This window comes from Orcinus orca, chromosome 7, assembly GCF_937001465.1.
Source record: "Orcinus orca chromosome 7, mOrcOrc1.1, whole genome shotgun sequence".
Lineage (NCBI taxonomy): Eukaryota > Metazoa > Chordata > Mammalia > Artiodactyla > Delphinidae > Orcinus > Orcinus orca.
The window spans coordinates 1,566,503-1,582,194 of record NC_064565.1 but is presented as its reverse complement, the minus strand read 5'-3'; the positions used below and the strand labels follow the sequence as shown (position 1 = coordinate 1,582,194).

The 15,692-nt window shown below is 44.8% G+C and overlaps 1 long non-coding RNA gene across 3 annotated transcripts in view; it reads right to left on the bottom strand.

Moving 5' to 3' along the window:
• The window catches only part of LOC125965015 (uncharacterized), a 482,945-nt gene extending 469,819 nt beyond the window's left edge, over window positions 1-13,126 (bottom strand). For all 3 annotated transcript variants that reach the window (XR_007478444.1, XR_007478445.1, XR_007478446.1), the window contains exon 1: window positions 13,085-13,126. This is a non-coding gene — a long non-coding RNA (uncharacterized LOC125965015). The remainder of the gene's footprint in view (window positions 1-13,084) is intronic.
• Between the last annotated feature and the right edge of the window lie 2,566 nt (window positions 13,127-15,692).

Here is a 15,692-nt window from a genome sequence, read left to right as displayed (position 1 = left end):
GGCCACTGAGTCAACAGCCTTTTAAAGTAAACAAGAGTCCAGCTGGTCTTATTGGCCACCATCATCATGGTGTCTGTAGGCTTTTCTATGTTGACAGTGTGATATACGGTTCCCCCGCCAAGATTATTAGCTCCCCTCTGGGTGCAGTAAGTCCTGCAAGCAGTAGTCTACTCTTTTGGGACACACTCTTGTTGTTTTATGAGAGAAACTCCAGGTCAAGTGATGTTCACACGAGTCGTCATGGTGCCCTGTTGCCCCGGGTTATCTCTCTGGATGTTGGAGTTGGAGGGCCTCCTCACTCGAGGTCGGTGTGCCCACGGAGCGAACCCTGCAACTTCAGGGCATGGTTGGTGGTTAGGATCACCACGTGGGGTCCTTTTCCCTTAGGAGGGAGGTGGCCTTTTGGGTTGCTGATTTCCAGGTTTTTAGATACCGCCAGTATCTTGGCCAGATGTGGCAGTGGGCCAAGCCCCTTGGTGACCGTAGTTTATCCTACCTGGGTGGCATTCTTGCATTGTTCCATTTCAAGTGGTCCCAGTTTTTGCACTAATTCTCCAATGGCGATTCACCTTTCACCGGGAATGTAAAGGTCAAAGGGTTTAGCTAAATTAGGGAGTTCCAGGGCAAGGGTCTGAATTGACTGCTCTTTCCATTCTTGAAAGGCCACTTCTGGATTCTATTCAAAAGGATCATCATCTTTTCCTTTCAGTGTTTCATATAGAGGCCCAGCTAGTAGACTGTAGTTAGGGATCCAGAAGCAGCAAACCCTGGCCTGCCCAGGAACCCCTAAGCTGTCTTCTAGTTTTAGAAAGGGGTAAGGCTGAAAATGGTTTCTTCCCTTTCCTGGGATGGGCTTCTCCGACCTTCTGTGAGAATGAAGCCCAGGCAGGTCACCGCAGTCTGTGATATTTGAGCTTTTTCTTGGACAACTTCTATCCTTTATTGGCTTGGTAGTTCAGAGGCCTCCTTAGTAGGGCTGGCGATCAGAATGTCGTCTGCGTATTGAAGGAGGGTTTCCTTTTCCAGAGGTAGAACTTTTAGGTCTTTAGCTAAGCTTTCCCCAAAGATGGTGTGGGAATTTTTGCACCCTTGGGGCCAGACGGCCCGGAAGTATTGTTTAAGTTGTATGTTGAGTCCTGCCACTCACAAGCCAAAATTTCTTGTGACTCTGGGACTAATGGAATACAAAAGAAGGCATCATTGAAGACTAATACAGAATACCATGTCCTGGTGGTTGGTAGAATGACCAGCAGGGTGTAGGAATTAGGAGCAACTGGAGGTATATCCTCGGTGGCTTCACTGACTGTCCTGACATCCTTTACCAGGTCCCCAGCAGCCCATGGGGCTCTCGTGGTCAGACCAATCCCAGAATATGGAGCTCACCTGGGCAGTTACCCCACCCCCACCCCAGCCCACAGGGCTCTCGTGGTCAGGCCCCTCCCAGGATACAGAGCTACCCTTGCAGGTACCGTGGCAGGGCTGGGCACACAGGAACCGTGCACATAGCCCTCATTGCAGAGCACCCCCAGCTCACCTGTCGCTCAGAGCTGACACAGAGCACCTCAGAGCAGGACTTGAACTAACAAACAGCAGCTGTGACAGGTCTGTAACCCTGGGCATCACTCCGTGAGGCCTCCCTCCACCTGGTCTTCCAGAGACTTCCACTGCACCCCGGGCACCAGGCCTCTGTCTCCAACCACCACCCACCCATCCTCTCCCTGACTCCTGGGTTCCTCTCATTAGGAGAGGGTTTTCTTGAAGTTGTCTCCCACTCATGGGCCAGATAAAATGATTAGAAAACAAGCCAAAGCTGCAGCCCCTTGTCTATCCTGACTCTCAGGAGCCCACACCTGTTCCTTGGACCTGGCCGGTTCAGCAAGTTCCATTTTCTGCAACTGTGAGCCCCTGAGGGGTGATGATTGGCTGACCTGGGCAGCCTTACCGTGCCGGCCAGCCCTCCCCAGGTGTGCCTGGGTTGAGATCAATATAAATACCACTCCAGGCAGCAAGAGCCCCTGCAGCCGTGCCTGACGCCATTTTCTCTGCCCTGTCAGCAGACTCGGGGCTGGGCTGGTGGGAGGGAGTGAGAGGCCACGGCTTTGTGGGTGGCCCAGTGTGAGTGGGGCTCTGCTGGACTTTCTGCAGCAGTTGCCAGGCTGCCACCTGCTAAAGAAGAGGATGTGTCACCCATACCTGCTGCTGGAGTTTCTCCCTGGGTAGAGGTGGGGAAGGAAAAAAGCAGTGGGGGCAGGGACAGGACGGGTATCTCAGGCAGGGAAATGGAAATCTTCCAGAAGAGCACCCAGGGCCAGGACCATCCTGGCTGGCCTGCAGGCACCAAGTCGGCCGGCATGCTGTCACTCATGTGGCTCTATGGTCCTTCCTCTAGGCTTTCAAGTCCTTGTATATATTCAGGTGTTTTACCTGGGACGGGTGGGAATAGTTCAGCAGCAACTGGCCTGGGGCTCAGCTCACGTTTACTCACAGATGCCTCGGCACGGTGCCCCAGCTTTGCAATGAGGACGCTTGTTGCGTGGGGGCTGCTGGCTGAATGGGAGACGATTCCCCACCACTGACCAACTTCAGAATTGTTTACAACTGGAGCAAGTGCCCTGATACGGTTTTCCTCTGTGTAACTGGTGGGTTCTGTGTTTTTTTTCGATTTTTCGTTTTTGGTTCAAGGTAGATTTTATTCCTGTTTTTTGTATTTACAGATATAAGCATGGAAATAATTTATTCATATAAATACATGTATGTGCAGGGAATAATTGTTTTTTCTGTTTTATTTTTTAAATTTTATTTCTTTTTAATTTTGAATTTTATTTTATATTTTTATACAGCAGGTTCTTATTGGTTATCTATTTTATACATACAAATGTATACATGCCAATCCCAGTCTCTCAACTCCTCCCACCACCACCCCCAACAGCTTTCCCCCCTTGTTGTCCATACGTTTGTTGTCTACATCTGTTGCTCTATTTATGCCTTGCAAAATGGTTAATCTGTAGTTTTTCTAGGTTCCACATATATGCATGAATATACAAGATTTGTTTTTCTCTTTCTGACTTACTTCACTCTGTTTGACAGTCTCTACATCCATCGACGTCTCTACAAATGACCCAATTTCATTCCTTTTCATGGCTTAGTAATATTCCATTTTATATATGTACCACAGCTTTATGCATTCGTCTGTCTGTGGGCATTTAGGTTGCTTCCATTACCTAGATATTGTAAATAGTGATGCAATGAACATTGCGGTGAATGTCTCTTTTTGATTTATGGTTTTGTCTGGGTATATGTCCAGTACTAGGATTGCTGTATCATATGGTAATTCTATTGTTAGTTTCTTAAGAAATTCCATATTGTTCTCCAGAATGACTGTATCAATTTATATTCCCAACAATAGTGGAAGAGGGTTCCTTTTCTCCACACCCTTTCCAGCATTTTTTGTTTGTAGATTTTCTATGATGCCTATTCTACCAGGTGTGAGGTGATACCTCATTGTTGAATCCATTTCGTTGAGCAAGGGGTAGGTCTTGTCTATTACATATTTGGCTTATGGAACGGTATCTGTGCTAATTTCAAACTCTGCTTTTATGCAGCATCCCAGCTCACCTTCCCCCTTAAGCAAGCATAAGTTGGTTTTCTAAACTTGATACCCTGTTCTGTTTTGTAATTCACTTCATGTGTAGCCAAGTTCACATTCCGTGTATTAGTGATACCTTATGATGTTTCTTTTTCTGTGTGACTTATTTCACTTAAAATCATCGTGCCTCAATCCACTCATTATGCTGGTACGGTCCTGGTGACATAGATTTCATTGCTGAGTGGTATTCTGTTGTACATAAGTACCGCAACTTCTTTATCCATTATTTGCTCTCTGGGATATTTAACTTCTGCCGTAGAAGAGATTCCTGTAAAAAGAGCCGTCCCAAATATTGGGGTGGCTGTGTCTTTTTGATTTTAATTTCCCTAAGCTATAGGACCATAAGTGGAAGTGCCCTAGGCTCTGTTGCTTTGTTTTTTAGATGTTTCAGGAAACACCATACACTTCTACACAGCCGCTGTTGGCAATTTACATCCCGCCCATCAGCATAAAAAGGCTCCCAGTTCTCCATGGCCTGTCCTGCCTTTCTGGATTTTACACTTTTTTCAGACGGCCCTTTTGACCGGGGGGCAGTGAGACTTCATTGTAGTGCAGATTTCTTTGCAAGCTTGCTTCCTTGGCCAAAAAGGGCGTATGCGTTTTTTCCTGAATATATTCAGGAAAAAACGCATATACCCTTTTTGGCCAAGTGCATCATTGTGGACATTCTGCCTCTTTTCCTGTGCTTTAAATGCAATCCAATTCCGATTCCTCCTGAAATCGGTTTCCTGCAATTCTGCCCCGCTTTCAAGTCCTCTTGTCAGCCTTACTTCAGTATATTTCTGGACAAAAGCTGTCATTTATAACTCTGCAGTTTTGTGAATTACAGTGCCCCTGAGCTCCTTTCTTCAACTCGCTTTCTTGTGAGCTGGGCGCAACACCGCAGGTTGCTTAAGGCCCTAATCTGGTTCCGGCACGGCACGCTGAAACTTTGGTTAATTCCTCTTCCTGGTGGGAAATGAGAGTTAAATTTGCCCGTCCAGACACCTCCAGCTAGTCTCTCATTGTTTCTCCCTATTCCTGTTCATCTTCCGCAGAAATTGCAAACTGGGCCAAACAGGAGGTTAAAGACACTGACTCTCCAAGTAGGGAGAGTGTTAGTAAAGCGTCTGGAATGTTGCACCTGACTACCAGGGGACGAAAACTGAGACGTATTTGAACACGTCTCCCGATCACATGGTTGATCATACTCTGGGTTCCACATGCATGTTTTAGCTGAAGGAAGAATACCTTAAACCTGCAGAGTTGAGACCCGTGGAATGGGTACCATGCAATATGACTTCAAAGGGCCTGCATTTGCTCTCCGAACCTCTCCAATCCTATCACTGCTGCGTTTATGCCCCTGTACACATGCTTGATTCTCTTTCGGAGACATAGCAATCCATAGGTTTTTTTTTTTTTTTTTTTTTGTGGAATGCGGGCCTCTCACTGTCGTGGCCTCTCCGGTTGCGGAGCATAGGCTCCGGACGCGCAGGCCCACCGGCCATGGCTCACGGGCCCAGCTGCTCCGCGGCATTCGGGATCCCCCCGGACCGCGGCACGAACCCGCGTCCCCTGCATCGGCAGGCGGACGCCCAACCACTGCGCCACCAGGGATGCTCCGCAATCCATAGGTTTTAAGATACTTACTAGTCAGGTACATTCTTAGGCGTTTAGTATGGGGTGTTGAGTCCATTTCATTGAGCAAGGAGTAGCTCTTGTCTATTCCATATTTGGCTTAAGGAACTTTATCTGTGCTCATTTCAGTCTCTGGTTTTATGCAGCACCCCAACTCACCTTTCCCCTTAAGCAACATAAGTTGGTTTTCTAAATTTGAGACCCTGTTCTGTTTTGTAATTCAGTTCCTGTGTAGCCAAGTTTACATTCCGTGTATTAGTGATATCTTATGATGTTTCTTTTTCTGTGTGACTTGTTTCAGTTAGAATCATCATACCTGAATCCACTCATTATGCTGCTAAGGGCCTGATGACATAGATTTCTTTGCTGAGTGATATTGCCTTGTACGTAAGTACCACAACTTCTTTATCCATTTTTCACTTTCTGCGATATTGAACTTGTACCATAAACGAGGTTCTTGTAAACAGAGCCGTCCCAACCTTTGGGGTGGCTGTGTCTTTTTGATTTTAATTTCCCTAAGCTATATGACCATAAGTGAAAGTGCCCTAGGCTCTGTTGCCTTGTTTTTAGATGTTTCAGGAAACACCATACACTTCTCCAGAGTGGCTGTTGGCAATTTACATCCCGCCCATCAGCATAACAAGGCTCCCAGTTCTCCATGGCCTGTCCTGCCTTTCTGGATTTTACACTTTTTTCAGATGGCCCTTTTGACCGGGGGAAGTGAGACTTCATTGTACTGCAGATTTCCTTTGCAAGCTTGCTTGGTTGGCCAAAAAGGGCGTATGTGTTTTTTCCTGAATATATTCAGGAAAAAACGCATACGCCCTTTTTGGCCAAGTACATCATTGTGGACGTTCTGCCTCTTTTCCTATGCTTTAAATGCAATTCCAGTCTACCTCCTGAAATCGGTTTCCTGCAATTCTGCCCCGCTTTCAAGTCCTCTTGGCAGCCTTACTTCAGTATATTTTTGGACGATAGCTGTCATTTATAACTCTGCAGGTTTGTGAATTACAGTGCCCCTGAGCTCCTTTCTTCAACTAGCTTTCTTGTGAACTGGCTAAAACACCGCACGATTGCTTAAGGCCCTAATCTGGTACCTCTGGTACCGGCAAGGCATGCTGAGCCTTTGGTTAATTCCTCTTCCTGGTGGGAAATGAGAGTTAAATTTGCCCGTCCAGACACCTCCAGCTAGTCTCTCATTGGTTCTCCCTATTCCTGTTCATCTTCCGCAGAAATTGCAAACTGGGCCAAACAGGAGGTTAAAGGCACTGACTCTCCAAGTCGGGAGAGTATTAGTAAAGCGTCTGGAATGTTGAACCCGAGTACCAGGGGACGAAAACTGAGACATATTTGAACACGTGTCCCGATCACACGGTTGATCATACTCTGGGTTCCACATGCATGTTTTAGCTGAAGGAAGAATACCTTAAACCTGGAGAGTTGAGACCCGTGGAATGGGTACCATGCAATATGACTTCAAAGGGTCTTCATTTGCTCACCGAACCTCTCCAATCCTATCACTGTTGCGTTTATGCCCCTGTACACACGCTTGATTCTCTTTCAGAGACATAGCAATCCCTAGGTTTTAAGATACTTACTAGTCAGGTACATTCTTAGGCGTTTAATATGGGGTGTTGAGTCCATTTCGTTGAGCAAGGAGTAGTTCTTGTCTATTCCATATTTGGCTTAAGGAACTTTATCTGTGCTCATTTCAATCTGTGGTTTTATGCAGCACCCCAACTCACCTTTCCCCTTAAGCAAGCATAAGTTGGTTTTCTAAATTTGAGACCCTGTTCTGTTTTGTAATTCAGTTCCTGTGTAGCCAAGTTTACATTCCGTGTATTAGTGATATCTTACGTTGTTTCTTTTTCTGTGTGATTTATTTCAGTTAGAATCTTCATACCTGAATCCACTCATTATGCTGCCACGGGCCTGGTGACATAGATTTCATTGCTGAGTGATATTGCATTGTACGTAAGTACCACAACTTTTTTATCCATTTTTCACTTTCTGCGATATTGAACTTGTACTGTAAACGAGGTTCTTGTAAACAGAGCCGTCCCAAACTTTAGGGTGGCTGTGCCTTTTTGATTTTAATTTCCCTAAGCTATAGGACCATAAGTGGAAGTGCCCTAGGCTCTGTTGCTTTGTTTTTTAGATGTTTCAGGAAACACCATACACTTCTCCCGAGTGGCTGTTGGCAAATTACATCCCGCCCATCAGCATAACAAGGCTCCCAGTTCTCCATGGCCTGTCCTGCCTTTCTGGATTTTACACGTTTTTTCAGAAGGCCCTTTTGACCTGGGGGAAGTGAGACTTCATTGTAGTGCAGATTTCCTTTGCAAGCTTGCTTGGTTGGCCAAAAAGTGCGTATGCGTTTTTTCCTGAATATATTCAGGAAAAATCGCATACGCACTTTTTGTCCAAGTGCATAATTGTCGACCTTCTGCCTCTTTTCCTATGCTTTAAATGCAATTCCAGTCTACCTCCTGAAATCGGTTTCCTGCAATTCTGCCCCGCTTTCAAGTCCTCTTGGCAGACTTACTGCAGTATATTTTTGGACGATAGCTGTCATTTATAACTCTGCAGGTTTGTGAATTACAGTGCCCCTGAGCTCCTTTCTGCAACTCGCTTTCTTGTGAGCTGGCTGCAACACCGCAGAATGGTTTCAGGCCCTAATCTGGTTCCGGCACGGCAAGCTGAGCCTTTGGTTAATTCCTCTTCCTGGTGGGAAATGAGAGTTAAATTTGCCCGTCCAGACACCTCCAGCAAGTCTCTCATTGGTTCTCCCTATTCCTGTTCATCTTCCGCAGAAATCGCAAACTGGGCCAAACAGGAGGTTAAAGGCACTGACTCCCCAAATCGGCAGAGTGTTACTAAAGTGTCTGGAATGTTGCACCCGAGTACCAGGGGACGAAAACTGAGACATAATTGAACACGTCTCCCGATCACACGGTTGAACATACTCTGGGTTCCACATGCATGTTTTAGCTGAAGGAAGAATACCTTAAACCTGGAGAGTTGAGACCCGTGGAATGGGTACCATGCAATATGACTTCAAAGGGTCTTCATTTGCTCACCGAACCTCTCCAATCCTATCACTGCTGCATTTATGCCCCTGTACACACGCTTGATTCTCTTTCAGAGACATAGCAATCCCTAGGTTTTAAGATACGTACTAGTCAGATACATTCTTAGGCGTTTAATATGGGGTGTTGAGTCCATTTCGTTGAGCAAGGAGTAGCTCTTGTCTATTCCATATTTGGCTTAAGGATCTTTATCTGTGCTCATTTCAATCTCTGGTTTTATGCAGTACCCCAACTCACTTTTCCCCTCAAGCAAGCATAAGTTGGTTTTCTAAATTTGAGACCCTGTTTTGTTTTGTAATTCAGTTCCTGTGTAGCCAAGTTTACATTCCGTGTATCAGTGATATCTTATGATGTTTCTTTTTCTGTGTGACTTATTTCGGTTACAATCATCATACCTGAATCCACTCATTATTCTGCGACGGGCCTGATGACATAGATTTCATTGCTGAGTGATATTGCATTGTACGGAAGTACCACAACTTCTTTATCCATTTTTCACTTGCTGCGATATTGAACTTGTACCGTAAATGAGGTTCTTGTAAACAAATCCGTCCCAAACTTTGGGGTGGCTGTGTCTTTTTGATTTTAATTTCCCTAAGCTATAAGACCATAAGTGGAAGTGCCCTAGGCTCTGTTGCTTTGTTTTTTAGATGTTTCAGGAAACACCATAGACTTCTCCCAAGTGGCTGTTGGTAAATTACATCCTGCCCATCAGCATAACAAGGCTCCCAGTTCTCCATGGCCTGTCCTGCCTTTCTGGATTTTACACTTTTTTCAGATGGCCCTTTGGACCGGGGGGAAGTGAAACTTCATCGTAGTGCAGATTTTCTTTGCAAGCTTGCTTGGTTGGCCAAAAAGGGCGTATGCGTTTTTTCCTGAATATATTCAGGAAAAAACGCATACGCACTTTTTCGCCAAGTGCATCAATGTCGACGTTCTGCCTCTTTTCCTATGCTTTAAATGCAATTCCAGTCTACCTCCTGAAATCGGTTTCCTGCAATTCTGCCCCGCTTTCAAGTCCTCTTGGCAGCCTTACTTCAGTATATTTTTGGACGATAGCTGTCATTTATAACTCTGCAGGTTTGTGAATTACAGTGCCCCTGAGCTCCTTTCTTCAACTCGCTTTCCTGTGAGCTGGCCGCAAAACCGCTGGATAGCTTCAGGCCATAATCTGGTTCCAGCACGGCACGCTGAGCCTTTGGTTAATTCCTCTTCCTGGTGGGAAATGAGAGTTAAATTTGCCCTTCCAGACACCTCCAGCTTGTCTCTCATTGGTTCTCCCTATTCCTGTTCATCTTCCGCAGAAATTTCATACTGGGCCAAACAGGAGGTTAAAGGCACTGACTCTCCAAGTGGGGAGAGTGTAGGTAAAGCATGTGGAATATTGCACCCGAGTACCAGGGGACGAAAACTGAGACATATATGAACACGTCTCCCGATCACATGGTTGATCGTACTCTGGGTTCCACATGCATGTTTTAGCTGAAGGAAGAATACCTTAAAACTGTAGAGTTGAGACCCGTGGAATGGGTACCATGCAATATGACTTCAAAGGGTCTTCATTTGCTCACCGAACCTCTCCAATCCTGTCACAGCTGTGTTTATGCCCCTGTACACACGCTTGATTCTCTTTCAGACATAGGCATTCCTAGGTTTTAAGATACTTACTAGTCAGGTACATTCTTAGGCGTTTAATATGGGGTGTTGAGTCCTTTTAGTTGAGCAACGGTAGCTCTTGTCTATTCCATATTTGGCTTAAGGAACTTTATATGTGGACATTTCAATCTCTGGTTTTATGCAGCACCCCAACTCACCTTTTCCCTTAAGCAAGCATAAGTGGCTTTTCTCAATTTGAGACCCTGTTCTGTTTTGTAATTCAGTTCCTGTGTAGCCAAGTTTACATTCCGTGTATTAGTGATACCTTATGATGTTTCTTTTTCTGTGTGACTTATTTCAGTTAGAATCATCATACCTGAATCCACTCATTATGCTGCTACGGGCCTCATGACATAGATTTCATTGCTGAGTGATATTGCATTGTACGTAAGTACCACAACTTCTTTATCCATTTTTCACTTTCTGCGATATTGAACTTGTACCGTAAACTAGGTTCTTGTAAACAGAGCCGTCCCAACTTTTTGGGTGACTGTGTCTTTTTGATTTTAATTTCCCTAAGCTATAGGACCATAAGTGGAAGTGCCCTAGGCTCTGTTGCTTTGTTTTTTAGATGTTTCAGGAAACACCATACACTTCTCCCGAGTGGCTGTTGGCAATTTACATCCCGCCCATCAGCATAACAAGGCTCCCAGTTCTCCATGGCCTGTCCTGCCTTTCTGGATTTTACACTTTTTTCAGATGGCCCTTTTGACCGGGGGGAAATGAGACTTCATTGTAGTGCAGATTTCCTTTGTAAGCTTGCTTGGTTGGCCAAAAAGTGCGTATGCGTTTTTTCCTGAATATATTCAGGAAAAAACGCATACGCCGTTTTTGGCCAAGTGCATCATTGTGGACGTTCTGCCTCATTTCCTATGCTTTAAATGCAATTCCAGTCTACCTCCTGAAATCGGTTTCCTACAATTCTGCCCCGCTTTTAAGTCCTCTTGGCAGCCTTAGTTCAGAATATTTTTGGACGATAGCTGTCATTTATAACTCTGCAGGTTTGTGAATTACAGTGCCCCTGAGCTCCTTTCTTCAACTCGCTTTCCTGTGAGATGTCCCCAACACAACAGGATTGCTTCAGGCCCTAATCTGGTTCTGACACGGCACGATGAGCCTTTGGTTAATTCCTCTTCCTGGTGGGAAATGAGAGTTAAATTTGCCCGTCCAGACACCTCCAGGTAGTCTCTCATTGGTTCTGCCTATTCCTGTTCATCTTCCGCAGAAATTGCAAACTGGGCCAAACAGGAGGTTAAAGGCACTGACTCTCCAAGTCGGGAGAGTGTTAGTAAAGCGTCTGTAATGTTGCACCCGAGTACCAGGGGACGAAAACTGAGATATATTTGAACACGTCTCCTGATCACACGGTTGATCATACTCTGGGTTCCACATGCATGTTTTAGCTGAAGGAAGAATACCTTAAACCCGGAGAGTTGAGACCCGTGGAATGGGTACTATGCAATATGACTACAAAGGGTCTTCATTTGCTCACCGAACCTCTCCAATCCTATCACTGCTGCGTTCATGCCCCTGTACACATGCTTGATTCTCTTTCAGAGACATAGCAATCCCTAGGTTTTAAGATACTTACTAGTCAGGTACATTCTTAGGCGTTTAATATGGGGTGTTGAGTCCATTTCGTTGAGCAAGGTGTAGGTCTGGTCTATTACATATTTGGCTTACGGAACTTTATCTGTGCTCATTTCAATCTCTGGTTTTATGCAGCACCCCAAATCACCTTTCCCCTTAAGCAAGCATCAGTTGGTTTTCTAAATTTGAGACCCTGTTCTGTTTTGTAATTCAGTTCCTGTGTAGCCAAGTTTACATTCCGTGTATTAGTGATATCTTATGATGTTTCTTTTTCTGTGTGAATTATTTCAGTTAGAATCATCATACCTGAATCCACTCATTATGCTGCTACGGGCCTGATGACATAGATTTCATTGCTGAGTGATATTGCATTGTAGGTAAGTACCACAACTTCTTTATCCATTTTCAACTTTCTGTGATATTGAACTTGTACCGTAAATGAGGTTCTTGTAAACAGAGCCGTCCCAATCTTTTGGGTGGCTGTGTCTTTTAGATTTTAATTTCCCTAAGCTATAGGACCATAAGTGGAAGTGCCCTAGGCTCTGCTGCTTTGTTTTTTAGATGTTTCAGGAAAAACCATACACTTCTCCCGAGTGGCTGTTGGCAATTTACATCCCGCCCATCAGCATAACAAGGCTCCCAGTTCTCCATGGCCTGTCCTGCCTCTCTGGATTTTACACTTTTTTCAGATGGCCCTTTTGACCCGGGGAAATGAGACTTCATTGCAGTGCAGATTTCCTTTTCAAGCTTGCTTGGTTGGCCAAAAAGGGCGTATGCGTTTTTTCCTGAATATATTCCGAAAAAAACGCATACGCTCTTTTTGGCCAAGTGCATCATTGTGGACGTTCTGCCTCTTTTCCTATGCTTTAAACGCAATTCCAGTCTACCTCCTGAAATCGGTTTCCTGCAATTCTGCCCCGCTTTCAAGTCCTCTTGGCAGTCTTACTTCAGTATATTTTTGGACGATAGCTGTCATTTATAACTCTGCAGGTTTGTGAATTACAGTGCCCCTGAGCTCCTTTCCTCAACTCGCTTTCCTGTGAGCTGGCCGCAACACCACAGGATAGCTTCAGGCCCTAATCTGGTTCCGGCACGGCACGCTGAGCCTTTTGTTAATTCCTCTTCCTGGTGGGAAATGAGAGTTAAATTTGCCCGTCCAGACACCTCCAGCTAGTCTCTCATTGGTTCTCCCTATTCCTGTTCATCTTCCACAGAAATTTCATACTGGGCCAAACAGGAGGTTAAAGGCACTGATTCTCCAAGTCGGGAGAGTGTAGGTGAAGTGTCTGGAATGTTGCCCCCGAGTACCAGGGGGCGAAAACTGAGACATATTTGAACACGTCTCCTGATCACATAGTTGATCATACTCTGGGTTCCCCATGCATGTTTTAGCTGAAGGAAGAATACCTTAAACCTGGAGCGTTGAGACCCGTGGAATGGGTACCATGCAATATGACTTCAAAGGGTCTTCATTTGCTCACCGAACCTCACCAATCCTATCACTGCTGCGTTTATTCCCCTGTACTCACGCTTGATTCTCTTTCGGAGACATAGCAATACATAGGTTTTAAGATACTTTCTAGTCAGGTACATTCTTAGGCGTTTAATATGGGGTGTTGAGTCCATTTCGTTGAGCAAGGAGTAGCTCTTGTCTATTCCATATTTGGCTTAAGGAACTTTATCTGTGCTCATTTCAATCTCTGGTTTTATGCAGCACCCCAACTCACCTTTCCCCTTAAGCAAGCATAAGTTGGTTTTCTAAATTTGAGACCCTGTTCTGTTTTGTAATTCAGTTTCTGTGTAGCCAAGTTTACATTCCGTGTATTAATGATATCTTATGATGTTTCCTTTTCTGTGTGACTTATTTCAGTTAGAATCATCATACCTGAATCCACTCTATATGCTGCTATGGGCCTGATGACATAAATTTCATTGCTGAGTGATATTGCCTTGTACGTAAGTACCACAACTTCTTTATCCATTTTTCACTTGCTGCGATATTGAACTTGTACCGTAAACGAGGTTCTTGTAAACAGAGCCGTCCCAAACTTTGGGGTGGCTGTGTCTTTTTGATTTTAATTTCCCTAAGCTATAGTTCCATAAGTGGAAGTGCCCTAGGCTCTGTTGCTTTGTTTTTTAGCTGTTTCAGGAAACACCATACACTTCTCCAGAGTGGCTGTTGGCAATTTACATCCCGCCCATCAGCATAACAAGGCTCCCAGTTCTCCATGGCCTGTCCTGCCTTTCTGGATTTTATACTTTTTTCAGATGGCCCTTTTGACCGGGGGGAAGTGAGACTTCATTGTAGTGCAGATTTCCTTTGCAAGCTTGCTTCGTTGCCCGAAAAGTGCGTATGCGTTTTTTCCTGAATATATTCAGGAAAAAACGCATACGCCCTTTTTGGCCAAGTGCATCATTGTGGACATTCTACCTCTTTTCCTATGCTTTAAATGCAATTCCAGGCTAACTCCTGAAATTGGTTTCCTGCAATTCTGCCCCGCTTTCAAGTCCTCTTGGCAGCCTTACTTCAGTATATTTTTGGACGATAGCTGTCATTTATAACTCTGCAGGTTTGTGAATTACAGAGCCCCTGAGCTCCTTTCTTCAACTCGCTTTCCTGTGAGCTGGCCGCAAAACCGCAGGATAGCTTCAGGCCCTAATCTGGTTCCGGCACGGCACGCTGAGCCTTTTTTTAATTCCTCTTCCTGGTGGGAAATGAGAGTTAAATTTGCCCGTCTAGACACCTCCAGCTAGTCTCCCATTGGTTCTCCCTATTCCTGTTCATCTTCCGCAGAAATTGCAAACTGGGCCAAACAGGAGGTTAAAGGCACTGACTCTCCAAGTCGGGAAAGTGTTAGTAAAGCATCTGGAATGTTGCACCCGAGTACCAGGGGACGAAAACTGAGACATATTTGAACACGTCTCCCGATCACACGATTGATCATACTCTGGGTTCCACATGCATGTTTTAGCTGAAGGAAGAATCCCTTAAACCTGGAGAGTTGAGACCCGTGGAATGGGTACCATACAATGTGACTTCAAAGGGTCTTCATTTGCTCACCGAACGTCTCCAATCCTATCACTGCTTCGTTTATGCCCCTGTACACACGCTTGATTGTCTTTCGGAGACATAGCAATCCCTAGGTTTTAAGATATTAACTAGTCAGGTACATTCTTAGGCGTTTAATATGGGGTGTTGAGTCCATTTCGTTGAGCAAGGAGTAGCTCTTGTCTATTCCATATTTGGCTTAAGGAACATTATCTGTGCTCATTTCAATCTCTGGTTTTATGCAGCACCCCAGCTCACCTTTCCCCTTAAGCAAGCATCAGTTGGTTTTCGAAATTTGAGACCCTGTTCTGTTTTGTAGTTCAGTTCCTGTGTAGCCAAGGTTACATTCCGTGTATTAGTGATATCTTATGATGTTTCTTTTTCTGTGTGACTTATTTCAGTTAGAATCATCATACCTGTATCCACTCATTATGCTGCTACGGGCCTGATGACATAGATTTCATTGATGAGTGATATTGCCTTGTACGTAAGTACCACAACTTCTTTATCCATTTTTCACTTACTGCGATATTGAACTTGTACCGTAAATGAGGTTCTTGTAAACAGAGCCGTCCCAAACTTTGGGGTGGCTGTGTCTTTTTGATTTTAATTTCCCTAAGCTATAGGACCATAAGTGGAAGTGCCCTAGGCTCTGTTGCTTTGTTTTTAAGATGTTTTAGGAAACACCATACACTTCTCCTAGTGGCTGTTGGCAATTTACATCCCGCCCATCAGCATAACAAGGCTCCCAGTTCTCCATGGCCTGTCCTGCCTTTCTGGATTTTACACTCTTTTCAGATGGCCCTTTTGACCGGGGGGAAGTGAGACTTCATTGTAGTGAAGATTTTCTTTGCAAGCTTCCTTGGTTGGCCAAAAAGTGCGTATGTGTTTTCTCCTGAATATATTCAGGAAAAAACGCATACGCTCTTTTTGGCCAAGTGCATCATTGTGGACATTCTACCTCTTTTCCTATGCTTTAAATGCAATTCCAGCCTAACTCCTGAAATCGGTTTCCTGCAATTCTGCCCCGCTTTCAAGTCCTCTT